This window comes from Octodon degus, unplaced genomic scaffold (assembly GCF_000260255.1).
Source record: "Octodon degus isolate 3935 unplaced genomic scaffold, OctDeg1.0 scaffold00023, whole genome shotgun sequence".
In the NCBI taxonomy this organism is placed as follows: domain Eukaryota; kingdom Metazoa; phylum Chordata; class Mammalia; order Rodentia; family Octodontidae; genus Octodon; species Octodon degus.
The window spans coordinates 215,999-229,814 of record NW_004524599.1 but is presented as its reverse complement, the minus strand read 5'-3'; positions in this window follow the sequence as shown (position 1 = coordinate 229,814).

The window sequence follows — 13,816 nt, the reverse complement described above, 5'->3', positions numbered from 1 at the left end:
ATCTGGTTTTTGTTACATCAAGAGGCTTTCATTTTATAAAATTGGTTTGCTAAGATTCAGTGCATATATATTTATAATTGTTAGCTCTTCCTGTTGAATTGTTCTGTTAACCAATTTTGACCTTCTTTGTCTGTGGTCAGCTTTGGCTGCAAGTTCACTTTGTCTGGTGTTAGGGTGGCTATTTCTGTTTGCCTTTATACTCTAGTTGGATGGAGTACCCCTTTCCAAACTTTCATTCTCTGTTTATGTTTATGGATAAAGTATGTCTCTTCCAGGCAGCATATAGTTGGGTTTTGGCTTTTGATACAATCTGCCAGACTACATCTTTTGTTTGGGGAGTTAAGACCATTTACAAAGAATCTTATTGTGGGCAGGTATCTACTGCCACTTGTCATGATATCTTTTCCCAAGTACTGATTCCCTTTTGTTTTCCTTATGTTTAACTGCTAGTTAGATATATTTTCTCTTTGGGCTCTTTGGTGATGTTGGCCTCACTCTTCTTAAAATTCTTTCCAGTATTTTCGGCAATGCAGGTTTGATGGTCGTGAGTTTCTTGAGATTCCCTTTGTCATGGAAAGTTTTTATTTCTCTTTCAAATTTGAAGAATAAGTTTTCAGGGTATGGTAGTCTTAACTGACAATTGTACCTTGCTCTCTGGGATCCAGGGAGGAAAATTAGGACAGATGGGGGCTGGGCAATGACTTCTGGGCAGTGTACTGATTTGCAGCCACTTCTGCCATTGTATTTTTCCTTCAGGGGGTGGGGTTACATTTTTCTTAAGGTTTTCACTGGGCCTGAGCTGCAAGCAGTGCTGGGATCCAGAGGCTGCCCTGCTTCTTATTCTAAATGGCACCTCTTAGTGAATTTCATCTGATGAGCTTCTCTGTCAAGTTGTTTTGCTGTGGTTGAGCTATTGTTTGCCCCTGAGCCTTGGTGAGCATCTTGTGAGTACTGCTGACTCTAGCGAGCCATGGTGGTCAGTCAGGGGCCAACATTTTTAGAAATAAAGAAAACTATGATGGAGAGAGATAAAGGGCTATTTTTACCCTACAACATATGCAGTTCAGTTTAACCTAACTATCTGTCTGAATATCAAACACCTTCAACATAACATGGAACAGGTGTTTTCCATCAAGTATTGCTATGTTAAACTTTAAGTCCTTGCAGAATATGAAGACAAAAATTAAAAAAATAAAAAAAATTTGAAAAAATATGTTGTAAAAATAAGCTTCTCTTCTGGAGGGTTAACAACTTAAGTTTGCAGACCAAAAATCAGAGAAAAAGAAGGGATGCAAGGATAGCCAACATTTTGGCCCTAGCCTTTCAAGGTCAGTGAGGACTCAGGACATAGGAGTACATACACTGCAACATTATGTAACTCAGTTATGTCCCAAATTTTCTGATCAAGGAGATTATAGGGCCACAGAGGAATGTGATCGATGATGTAGAGTGTGCCTAAGGAGAGTCATATGGAGAGAAAACATTCTGTCAGGCTTTCACAGAGAGCAAATTGGTCAAGCAATGACCATGATTCACCCACATGGCTGACACTCAGAAAGGATCTACAAACTGCAGTATAGGGTTTCAGGTTAAATCCTGAGGGGATTTGACTGATATTGTCAGATACAAAAGTTGCATTTCTTGTTATATAGGTCTTGCTTTATCTTGATCTTAACCATCCAGCAGAAAAGTATGAAAACGAGGTATTGAAAGTAAAGCCACATTAATATGATGAGCTGTAAAAAGCTCAAGTCAACAACTTTGGACATTACCAGTCTTACGGAAAACCTACTACTATTATGGACTACTGGACTCTATTGGGAGATTCTGCTGAATTCAAGGACCTACAATATTTTGACAATGGAATTCCTTTCTCTAACAAAACTAACTAAAAAAGTGAGATAAAAATGAATGGCCCTTTTGTATCTGTATACTCAAGATAGTTAGGATAGATATACAGCTCCACTCTCTTAATTCAGTGAATAGAGAGGTTTGTTATAATAGTGTTTGAGACAAGATATCATGCTGGCATCTTGTACAATGAATAAGCACTAAAACAATAATATGCAATGTATTAATTACTGTAAATGTGCCAGTAATTGGTTGTGAAACTGTCTCATTGATATTTGTTTCTCAATAAAATTATTTAAAAAAATAGAGATAGAGGACTAGCTGGGTAGGGGAGATATACCTGCACCCTTGAAGAAAAATATCTTATAGAGTCCTAGTTTCTTAGTGTGGTGCCATTTTTTCCCCTGTTAGCTACAGATGTAACAACTATCCTAACTGTGGGGTTTTGATTCTTTTGAATATCTTATACTTACATTAATATGTATCTATAAGCCATTGATAATGTTGCTTTGCCTGTCTTCCATATTCATTGTGTGGCCTGCTCTAGCTTCTGTCTCTTCTCACTCACTCTAAAAGCTGTCATAGTCACAGGAGAACACAGCGGGTGAAAAAAGCTGCTAAGCTTTCTGGTTTTCTTCCTTTTATCTCATGAAAAAATAAAATAAAATTTCATAAACAAATAATAAAAGAACAACAGTTATTATTATTGTTCATTATTATTTATAGCAATAGTGTGTATTGCAATCTTCAAACTAGTCACTCAATACAAGAAAACACCCGAGTCTTACATAAAAAAACAGAAAATAACATGAAATTTCTTGCATAAACAAACATTCCCTGCTCTTTTGAGACAACTGCTGAAAGTCAATGGTTAATGCCCAAGATTCTGAAAAGGTTGATTTTGATAGTTTTGTCAGTGGTCTTGTTTTATGGTGAAGAGAGTTTTCAGTACTTCTAGCAGACTAGTCTGCTCACGTCCCCCTTCGGTCTATGAGAGTTTCAGCTGGAAAATCTAAATAAGAAAAGATGAGGTCATGGACAAATTTTATCCTTTTTCCACATAACATCAAAAAATTATTGTTAGCACTGTTCAGAGAAAAATGTTTTTGTAAAACATAAAGTCACTAGTACAACTCTGCAGTAGTGCCATTATGAAAAATAAGACTATCGCAATGGACTACTTTTGACACAATCTGAAAAAGGTTAAGGAAATCCAACTCAAGAACTCAGGTAGTTAAAGCATGGGTAGAGTAGTTTTACCTGAGAAAGGATCAGGCACAATGTCCCAGAATTAAGTTACATAGGCCTATAATCCCAGCATTCTGGGAGGCTAAGGCAGGAAGGATTGCAAGTTCAAGCCCAGCATGGACATTGTAGGAGCTAAGACTGTCTAAAAATAAGTACAATTAAAAATGGATTGAGGATATAGCTCAGCTCTAAGAACCTGAATGTAATCCCCAGAAAAGGAATAATTTTTTATAGAAAGTAGAGGTTGATATGGGCTAGATTAGTTAGAGAAAGATTAATGGAACCTAAAGGCATCAGGGTCTGGATATACATTGCTAATGCTTGAGTTCCTATTGAATAACTTATTAGAATAGTTGGAAATTAATGAAATGTAGATTTATGGGAGTGCTGGAAATATTTTTTTTGTCAAATCTATATATGGCCCTCAAAACACTTAATTTCTTTAATGGTATAATTTTCTTCTTAATTCCAAAGTTTTCCCACTTGTGGGGAAACTTTGTAGAAACTAAGATTAATTGTGTGCAGAGCTTTGATACTATTGGGAGACCTTGATGGGGTTTCCTGGGGATAAACATGATTCCGTTGATACTGTGCTGAGCATGTGAGTGTGTGAATGTGCAATGGCTGTGACTTGGGAAGTGGCTACAGGTCAGTACTATTCAAGTGTTTGGAACCTCTCTAATTTTCATAACTTTCCAGTGACGTGAAGAATGAGATTTTCTTTCCGCAAACCATTTCCCAAGAATTAGACCTGATACTTTTGCTCCCTCTGGCAGGCCAGTTAGTCTGCTACTCTCTGTCTTGCTTTCAACCTAAATTTGATTTTTAAAGGGTTTAATCTCATTCCCTATCACAACCTTATTTTTCATAACAGCAGGAAGAAATTTGATAAAGTTATACTTTCTTACATTTGCGGATTTAATTCCTGCTTCATCAAAACAGGCTACTGTTGAGGGGTGAAGCCAGATGTAGTGAGCTGCTCAAGTCTTAAACGTCTCTGCAGCTTGCTGAAGCGATCGCTTTAGAGGTGTTAATAAGTACAGTTGCCACCTTTCTCACTCCCTCCGTGTTCCTGCTGTGTTCCTACTATGGACACTTGGACTTTTGCCACATTTGGCTAGAACCCAGTGACCTGCCAGTCCCACTCTCTGTGTTTTAGGTTATCATCTCCTGCAAGGTTTCTTTTCCATGTGTGGAGATTCCAGGAATTCCTTTCTTTGATTGAAAAGAAGCAGCGTGCTATAGCCAGAAGAGTATGAGTATGAGTCCCAGCAATGCCCAGGTGTCCTAGCTGTAGCATCTGCCATGATCTTGGATGTGGAAGATTTCTGGCACTCCAGCTCATTATACTTACCTTGAAGAGTTATTGGAATGAAATAAAATAACTCATGCAACAGCATCTGTACAATGGGCTGCACACAAGAGTGCTTATCCTGCCTATTTTTAAAAATACATGAATTTGGTCATAATCAAGGAAAAGCAATTGCTTTTATTTAAAGAGGAAAGAGTTTATTAGAAACCTAGTTCTGTATTTTACCTATACTTTATACAGTCTATTATTTAATTCCTATCTTTATTTCTTAGTCATCATAATTTTCTATATTAGATATATTATTACTTTGCACATTGAGATATGTTTTTATGGGGCCAGGGAGATGGCTCAGTGGATAAGCACTTCCCTGGCAAGTGCAAGGTCCTGAGTTCAGTCCCTGGTTGTACCAAAGGAAAAAAAAAAAAAAAAACCAAAACAAAACTAAAGAGATATGTTTTTATATATACTTGAAATTTGCAATGTGCTTTTCTGAGTATATGTATTTTAATGTGTTTCTGTATTGTGTAGCACACACAGCTCGAAATGTATCTAGGTGACTTCTCATTCCATATGGGGTATTGCTTACAATATCTTCTTATTCTGAGTACCACAGCCTCAGAGTTCTTTTGTTGGAGAAATTCAATTATACAGAATCAGAGCTCTGTGTTAGTTACTTTTCTCATTGCTGGAAAAAAATGCTTAACATCCCCAAGTTAAGGGAGGAAATTATTACTTTTGCTCACTGTTTGTAGAGGTTTCAGTGCATAGCAGCTGGTTGCAAGGCAGGTGGCATGGCAGGGGTCATAGTAGAAGAGAAACTGTTCATGGCACAGTAGACAGGAAGTGGCATGACTTCTTTCTTTTGTCTGTCTCCAGGCTGCAAGCCTATTGCTCTGGGCCACCTCCACTCAGTCTGGTGTCATCTGTCATCACACCCAGAAATTCACTAGATTTTTTTCTGTATTTTAGGAAGGGTCTACAAGCTGTTCAGGGTCTCACTACTAGATTGAACTCATAGTGATCTGCCTGTTTACAGCTTCCCAAGAGCTGGGATTATAGGCACGTGCCACCATGCCCAGTCTCAATTGCCATTTCAGCATGCCCTGGGAGCAGGGCCAGCACTGGAGAAATTCACTAAACCAACGAGTGTACCAATCCCGTATAACACAGGCGTGATCCAGTACTGTATACCCAAGACAGAGCTCCTCATTCCCCGCATCCCCATGCATGAGTTCATGAGACTTCAGGCAGGAACATCTGGATGTAAATCATAGTAGGCTTCTTAACTGAAACTTGATAGAGACAACAGAACAAAAAGAACCAAAGAGGAAAATGTTGTGAAATTTTATAAATGTGCATTCATAAGTGCCATAATCAGAGGGTTTTTTTTTCAGAGTTTCTAAAATAAAAGTTTTGTTGTTTACTTTTTAAAAAAATGTATTTATTACAGGGTCTACAGGGCCTCACTACACAGATTGGACTCATAGTGATCCTCCTGTTTTCAGCCTCTCAAAAGCTGGGATTACAGGTGGGCACCACCACACTCAGTCTCAGTCACCCTGTCATCATGCCCTGGTGGTGGGGCTGGCACAGCAGCCTGAGAATTGAACCCAGGTTGCTGTGTCTGCCTAAACAGGTGCTTTAGTCCACTGAGCTATCTGATGGGCCTTTACTTTTTACTTTGAACTGTCCAAATATGTTTCTTTGTTCATAATTTTATGTGCAAAAGTAAACACCTGCAGATTAAGCAGTGACAGAGATAACTTATGGTTACCAAATGACTGCTTATATATGTAAATTATATGTAAATTACTGCTTATCTATGTGAAAAAAAGTCCGAGACCATGGAAAGTAAAAAAAATAGTAAAGAACTGAAGAAAGTTTGTATAATTGATCTCCATAGTGAAGACAATTTCAGAATGATCATTCAGAATATCTGTAAAAGTAGCTCTGCATTGGTATGGACTGATTCTGAGGCTAAAAAGAAGACAATAGCCTAATATCTAATTCTACATGAGATTCTTGTACCTTGACATAGTATCTTACTCGCATGTGTGTGTGTGCATGTGTGCGTGCGCATGTGTGTGTTACTAGGCATTGAACACAGGACCCTTGGACTGAGCTATTCATTCAGTCTTTTTTTTACTCATTTTGAGACAGTCTCATTAAGTTGAGAAATTTCTCAGCTTGGGGTTGAACTTGGATCCTCCTGCCTTATCCTCCCAGTCTGTTGACATTACAGGCATGTGTCACCATAGCCATTTTATCTTACTTTTTAAGGAGTGACCTAGATCTAATTACTACAACATTCATTAAGCACTGAATATTTTAGAAATAAAATTGTAACATAATTGAGAGAGTATGACTTTGGAATGAAATTTAACTGTGTCCCATTCCTCAGTACAGTATGTATTCATTGTGAGGCCAGATTATAACAATACCTTTGTATGATTGGTTATTAAATATTTCCAATAATATGAATAAAGTTGTCAACAGAGTGCTGAGCACATAGCAGGTGCATGATGAATAATAGTTATTAATGCTCCATGATAAAAATTTTTAGTAGGCTTAAAAAAATAAGAGTATCCAAACATCCCCCAATTGCCATCTGTTTTGATCAATAAACTATGAAACTTCAACTCAACGAAATGATTTAGAACTTTCTTTAAAACTCACAGTAATGAGATTGGGCCTGCATCAGAGAAGAGCCATTAATAATACAGTTGTCAAAACTAATGGTCTATTTTCAATCATCTTATCAAGCCCCTCTGTGGTATGTGACACTATTGATTATTCTCAAGTCTTTCATTTGGATTGCTTAACACAGCTCTCTCTTGGCTTTTCTCTTATTTCAGTTACCTTTCCACACTACAGTTTGAACCTAGGATCCTTGACTGAGCTACATGCCCAGCAGCTCACTTCATTTTTTATTTTGAGACAGGATCTCATATTGCTAAGTTGCCCACGGTGGGCTCAGACTTGCAATCTTCTTGCCCTGCAGTGACGGTTCTACAACAAACTTTTCTCCCCTTCCTGATATCAGTTTCTGATATCACCAGGCAGAGTCAACCAAGTTCAGCAACCCTTCTGCAGTACTTCGCCATCTGTGACTTCTTTCTGGGGACTGGCGTAACGATGACAGTGTGGTTGGCGTGATGAGGGCCTTCTGTGCTTAGCTGTACCATATTCCATTTCTCCTCTCTAGTGCACCAAAGCTGAGGCCATTCTGCCCCTTGCAGATGAGACACGCAACCAGTTCCAGCTCTGCAGTGTGACTGCAAATGGTACGACTGTGAACCATGGCCGAGACATTTAAAAGCCAGTGTGCTACTTCGTTGAGTTAGGTCTGGAGGGCTTGGGGTCTAGGGGGTCCCCAGACTCATCCTTGCTGGGCTTGTCTCTCTCTGACATAGAAGGAGGAAGAGAAGACCAGGGCAAAGTGAAAGTAGCTTTATTGTAGTTGCTGCAAGAGAAAGTTGTAAAGAGTGGAGTGAGACACCTTGAATCTGGGGCTCCAGTCCTGTTTTATGGGGTAATGTCTGTGTATCCACCCTCTCTCCCCATGAGGGCCACTACTTGATTGCTTAGTGGACTTCTTGCTAGGGGGCTAGACTTGGTTGGTTAACTGGGGAATTTTGAGGGGAGAAGTAACTATTCAAAGAGAGGCTTACATAGGACAGTGTAGCTACACAGAAGGGATCAAAACCAGACCATTGGCTCCATGCAGCTACACAAAAGCTCAAGCCTACTAGTTGTCAGCTCCGCTGCTTGCTGAGGAGCAGAGGCTCCCTCCTTTCTGCCTCCACAAGGAACCTAATCCAACCCTGCCTAGTGATCCCAAGTGTCCCTGCACACATGGGTCTCTTCCCAGGCTGTCAATCATATGTTGAGTGGCAGAGTGTCACAGGCAGGAGCAGGCCAGCCCATGATTGGTAGAGGAGGAAAGTCCTGCTGACCTGTGCTGGGTTTTGCATGATTGTTGTGCTGCACTGCTGGGAATTCACAGTTGGTTACTGACTGCACCTTATTCCACCCTACATCAACCCAACGTGCCACGGACCAATACAGTAAGCAGAGAAAATGGGTCTATGCACATGAACAGATTCTGTCAAGGAGATAAGGAGATATGCTGTGGTAGACTAAACACAAGACATGCTTTGCAGCCTAGAGAGTGGCCACAGAGTCATTGTAAGCACAAGTGCTGAGGAAGAATATGGCAGCCCAGTTCCTACTCATCTCTTCTCATTCTTCTCTATTTCTGGATTTAGTTTTGATTAGATACTGGGGGAAAGAGGACGTAGGCGGCAGGTTGTGAGTGAGAAACCAGCGATGGGTCATCCACTTGTCCTCAGAGCAGGCTCCAGCACCTGGGGAGAGTGACTAAGGAGACTAGAGGCACCCTAAGCAAGCACAGCATCATGGATTTGTTTCTCTTCAGCGCTCCTCAGCACTATCTCAGCTAGAGAAGCAACATGTAGCTGTAGCTGAAGGGTCTCTTGAGGACACCATCTTGAATTAACTCTACAACATGCATCTTACTCTTTTCACTGATTTCTGAGTGATTTGTGTCATTAATACCTCACAAATTTCATTCCAGATCTTTCCCTAAAGTAAAATTAACCTGAAAATATGGAGCCTCCAGTTATTACCTGTTCATTTAGAGTTGAATTTTCCTCATTATAATGCAGTTGCTATGTGGTTTGGACCCCATTGTCAGGGAAAGAGTTAATTTCATTATAACCAAATTCTTTATGTTTCATTATAACTATTTGGCTGAAGTCCTTCCAATATTTTGTTTATTTCAGGTTTTAAAGTTTAAAGCATGCTAGCCAGCCCACAATTACAGCCTTTTCTGTTTGTCCTCTTTCTCTGTCTCTCTCAAGGTTAACTGTCTTCCCGTGGTGCTTCCTCTTTTCCTTGGCCTTGGATGGATCCTGAATTTGCTCCTGAGCCACAGGTTATGAGATGGAGGGGCGGTCAGTGCTGAATATGGAAGGCTTGGCATTTATCTGGGCAAAAACGTTAGATGCTTTTCAGGCAGAGCCTGGCCACGAAGCACCACAGAGGAATTAGGGGACACCAGGGAATTGGACCCTGAGGAACATACTAAAGCCAGGGGTGTCTCTATACCGCACCTGTGTTGGAGTGGTCTGTGTGGACATAGATTGGATCACTACTTAGAGCTGATTCTGAGAATGTCCTTTTAATCATAAAGTGTCTCTGTCGGTATACATTTGGAGTACATAGTTTATTACGGGGGGCTGGCACACGTACATCGCACACCCTAACTTTTCTCCCCTTCCCTTCCACTCCCTCTTCATTCCCTCTGACTCTTATTCTGCTTCCCATTAAAAGCTCTATTTTTCTTTAATTCTTGCTTCTTTAAAATCCCTTTCCTTTCCCTTCCTTTCCTCTTCACTTCCTCCATCTCTTGTTTTCCTTGACATTTGAAAAAAATGCCTCCTTACTTCCTATTATTTATCTTTTATTTTGTTCTTAATTTACACTTTGAGTTTTTCATATGGAGAAATTATATGATATCTAAATTTATGGATCTGATTTATTTCATTTAACACTAGGGTCTTAGGTGCACCTGTTTACCTACAAATGCTCTAAGCCTATCTTAATTTTTAAAATTTATTTATTTATTTATTTGTTACAGGGTCTCATTACGCAGCTCAGACGTGTAGTGAGCCTCCTGTCTCAGCCTCCTCAGTGCTAGGATTACAGGCATGTGCCACCAGGTCCATGTCTAGCTCGGCGTGGAGCCAGCACGGCATGCAGTACCAGGGATTGAACTAGGGTCCTTGCACGTTACAGGCAGGCGCTTTGATGGCCAAACTGTCTCCCCAGCCTAGTTTAACCTTTTTTAGGGCAGTGTGGTACTCTATCACAATAAATAACACTTTTTTTGTTCATTCACCTGTTTGATGGCTATATAAGCTGTTTCCAAGACTTAGCTATTATGAATTGTGATGCTATAAACATTGGTACACATGGCTCAGTGTACTATGATGACTTAACTCTTTTGCAAAGATACATAGAAAGAAAATAACTGGATCAAGCAGAAGTTCTCCTTTTAGTTTTTTATTTTTATTTATTTATTTTTTTAGGAATCTCTATATTGATCTCTATGGTGATTGCACTAATTTATATTGTCCTTAACAATGTAGAAGGGATGCTTTATCCCCTTAAGCCTTCTAGCATTTGTTATTTGATTTCTTGACTTGATACAGGATATTCATGCCTAAAGCAAGCAAAACTCCAAGAGATGAGTACTTAAATTAAGTCAAAATCTCTTAGAAGACAATTTAGACTCACCATAAAGGTGAGTCAGCTCTAAATATCAGACCCATAGTCCTGAGGAGGATTAAGGTCATTTATAAGGAAGAATATAGATTCAGGAGGAGATGAAATAGGAGCAAAGTTATGTGGGAGCGAAGTGTGGGGTGGTGGGGCAGCTTGAGTCCAGCGTGAAGGCTCTGGGGCGCGGTGCTGCACTGGCCTGTAGCTTGTCTTTGTGAACAGGTGAGTTCAAAAAGGGGCTATGGGGAGGAGAGGTTGCATCCTAGATACAGGGCAGGGTGAACATATGAACAGTAAGGTTGCCAAGAGATATGTCATGGAGAATTATCGGTTAAGAATTGTTGGGGCAATAGATGAATGAATAAAATTATATATATATGTATATATATTTATCAACATGGATAAATTTATATCATTTGTAATTTGTATCATTTGTAGGAAAATGGATGGATTATGAGAACATAATTATAAGTGAAACAAATCAGACACGGGATTATAAATTGCATGGGCTCTCTTGTATGACAAATCTAAAATGTGTATAATTTAAAGAGCAAAAGAAAAGGAGATGATAGGAAGCAGGCCCAGGTCCCTTCCTAGGAAGTGGACAGGGGATGTGGGGTAGCAAAAATGATCTGGCTGTGACGTGTGTAAGCAGATTCACCAAGATGATTACAGTTGTGGTGTATCATGAACACATACCAAAAAGGAGAAGAAAAGGGCAAGCCATTTGAGTTTAAGTTCAGTTTCCTCTGTTACGCAGGTCCTTGTCTTGTCGCCTGGCTTGTGCTGTGTCCTGGAGGGTGTTCCACGTGTGCTTAGACAGTGTTGTACTTCTGTTGAGCAGTGGCTCCTGTGTGTGTCTGTGAAGTCCACTTGGTTCAGATTTTGTATTTCCTTGTTGATTTTTTATGGGTTTTTTTTTTTTTTTCACTGATTGCACAGCTGTCAGTTTCTTTAGTTCTGTCAATTTTTTCTCCATATATTTGGGTGTCCTGTTGTTGCATACATAATGTTATGGGTTGTGTCTAATATTCCCCCCAAAGCCCATGCAGTCACTAGGGCTGCTTCTAGAGTTTGTGATAGATTCACGCTCTGAAGCTGGGAGCGTGGGTATGAGTGCCACACCCGCCCTCGAGCGGGCAGCCTGAGTACAATATAAGAAAGGGACAGAGCCCAAATTTTCTGATCAAGAAGATTATGGGGCCAAAGAGGAAAGTGATCGATGACATAGAGTGGGCCTAAGGAGAGTCACATGGGGAGAAGATACTCTCTCAGGCTTTCACAGAGAGCACATTGGCCAAGCATTGGCCGTGACTCATCCACATGGCTGCACTGATAAAGGTTCTACAATCTGAGGTACAGGATCTCAGGACAAATCCTGAGGGCATTTCACTGACCTTCTCAGACCAAAAAGCTACAACTCTTGTTGCATAGGTCCTGCTTTACCTTGGTCTTAACCATCCAGCAGAAAAGTACGAAGACGAAATTATAAGAAATAAAGCCATGCTGTTAAGTTGAGCTGTGGGGGACTCAGGTCAATAATTTCTGACATTGCCAGTTAAACAGAAGACCCAATGCTATTATGGGCTACTGGACTCTTTTAGAATATTTTGCTGAGTTTACACACCTATAATATTCAATAACGGAACTTAGAAAAAATGGGGTATACAGATGAATGTCCATTTTGTATCTGTGTATTCAAAGTGGTTGGGATAGATATATAGTTACATTCTGTTAATGAATAGAATGATTTTTTCTAATGGTGTTTGTAAATAGGATCTCAAGTCCACATCTTGTACAGCAATTAACCACTAAGAAGAATATATGCAGTGTATTATTTGTTGAAAAAATAAAAATAAATAAATAAATAAATAAATAAAAAAAAGACAAAAAAAGAAAAAAAATAATAATAAAAAAAAAAGAAAGGGACAGAGGCTTGCTAGCTGCCACAGTTGCTGCTCCTGCCTTTGCTGTTTGATGTTTTCTGTTGCCAAGAATGGCTGCTCTCTGCCACGTGGCACTCTGCCTTCGAGCCAGCTGGGTATGGACTGAATCCTCACAAACTGTGAGCTTTCCTTTTGGGTGTTAGGTATTTTGTCCCAGCAAGGAGAGAAAAGTAACTGAGACACAGACACACATATGATTTTTTAAAAAAATGTATTTGGTACAGGGTCTCTCTACGCAGCTTGGACTCATAGTGATCCTGCTGTTTTCAGCCTCCCCAGCTCTGGGATTATAGGTGCGCCACCATGCCCGTTTTCACTTGCTCTTTCAGTGTGCCCCAGGGGCAGGACCAGTATTGCACACCAGGGATTGAACCCTAGTCCCTGAGTGTCTAAACAGGCACTTTAATCCACTGAGCTATCTGGCCGGCCCTGAGGAGGACTTTATTTTGACTCACACTGTGTAGAGGTTTCAGTCATCATTGGCTGGCTCCAAGGAGAAGGAAGACAGAGAAGCCACTCATAGCAGGGCAGACAGGGGCAGCGAGGGAGGAGGAGGGAGATGACCCTTCCAGGCCACGTCCCCAGTGACCTACTTCCTCCAGCTGGCTTCACCTCCCAACACATGTAGCCATGAATTCATCAGATGGGCGAATCCATGATGAGGACCACACCCCCACGATCCAGTCACCTCCCAAAGCCCCGCCTATGGACATATGCAGCTTTGGGGAGACAACTAGATATAAACCATGACAGGGTCTGCCCCTCCCTCCCCCCGCCTTTTCACCTTTCTTTCTTTTCTTTTCTCTTTCTTTCTTTCTTTCTTTCTTTCTTTCTTTCTTTCTTTCTTTCTTTCTTTCTTTCTTTCTTTCTCTTCCTTCCTTCCTTCCTTCCTTCCTTCCTTCCTTGCTTCCTTCCTCCCTGCCTCCCTCCCTCCCTCTTCCCTCTTCCCCTACCCCCATCTCTTCTCTTCTCTTCTCTTCTCTTCTCTTCTCTTCTCTTCTCTTCTCTTCTCTTCTCTTCTTTCTCTTCTCTTCTCTTTTCTCTTTAACTTTTTCATTTTTATTTTGAGCCCTGATGTCAGGCCCCACTAATTGCTCAGTTGCTTTGTCAGGACCCAAACTTGCCTTCCCAGAGTGATGGAGCGATGGGTTTG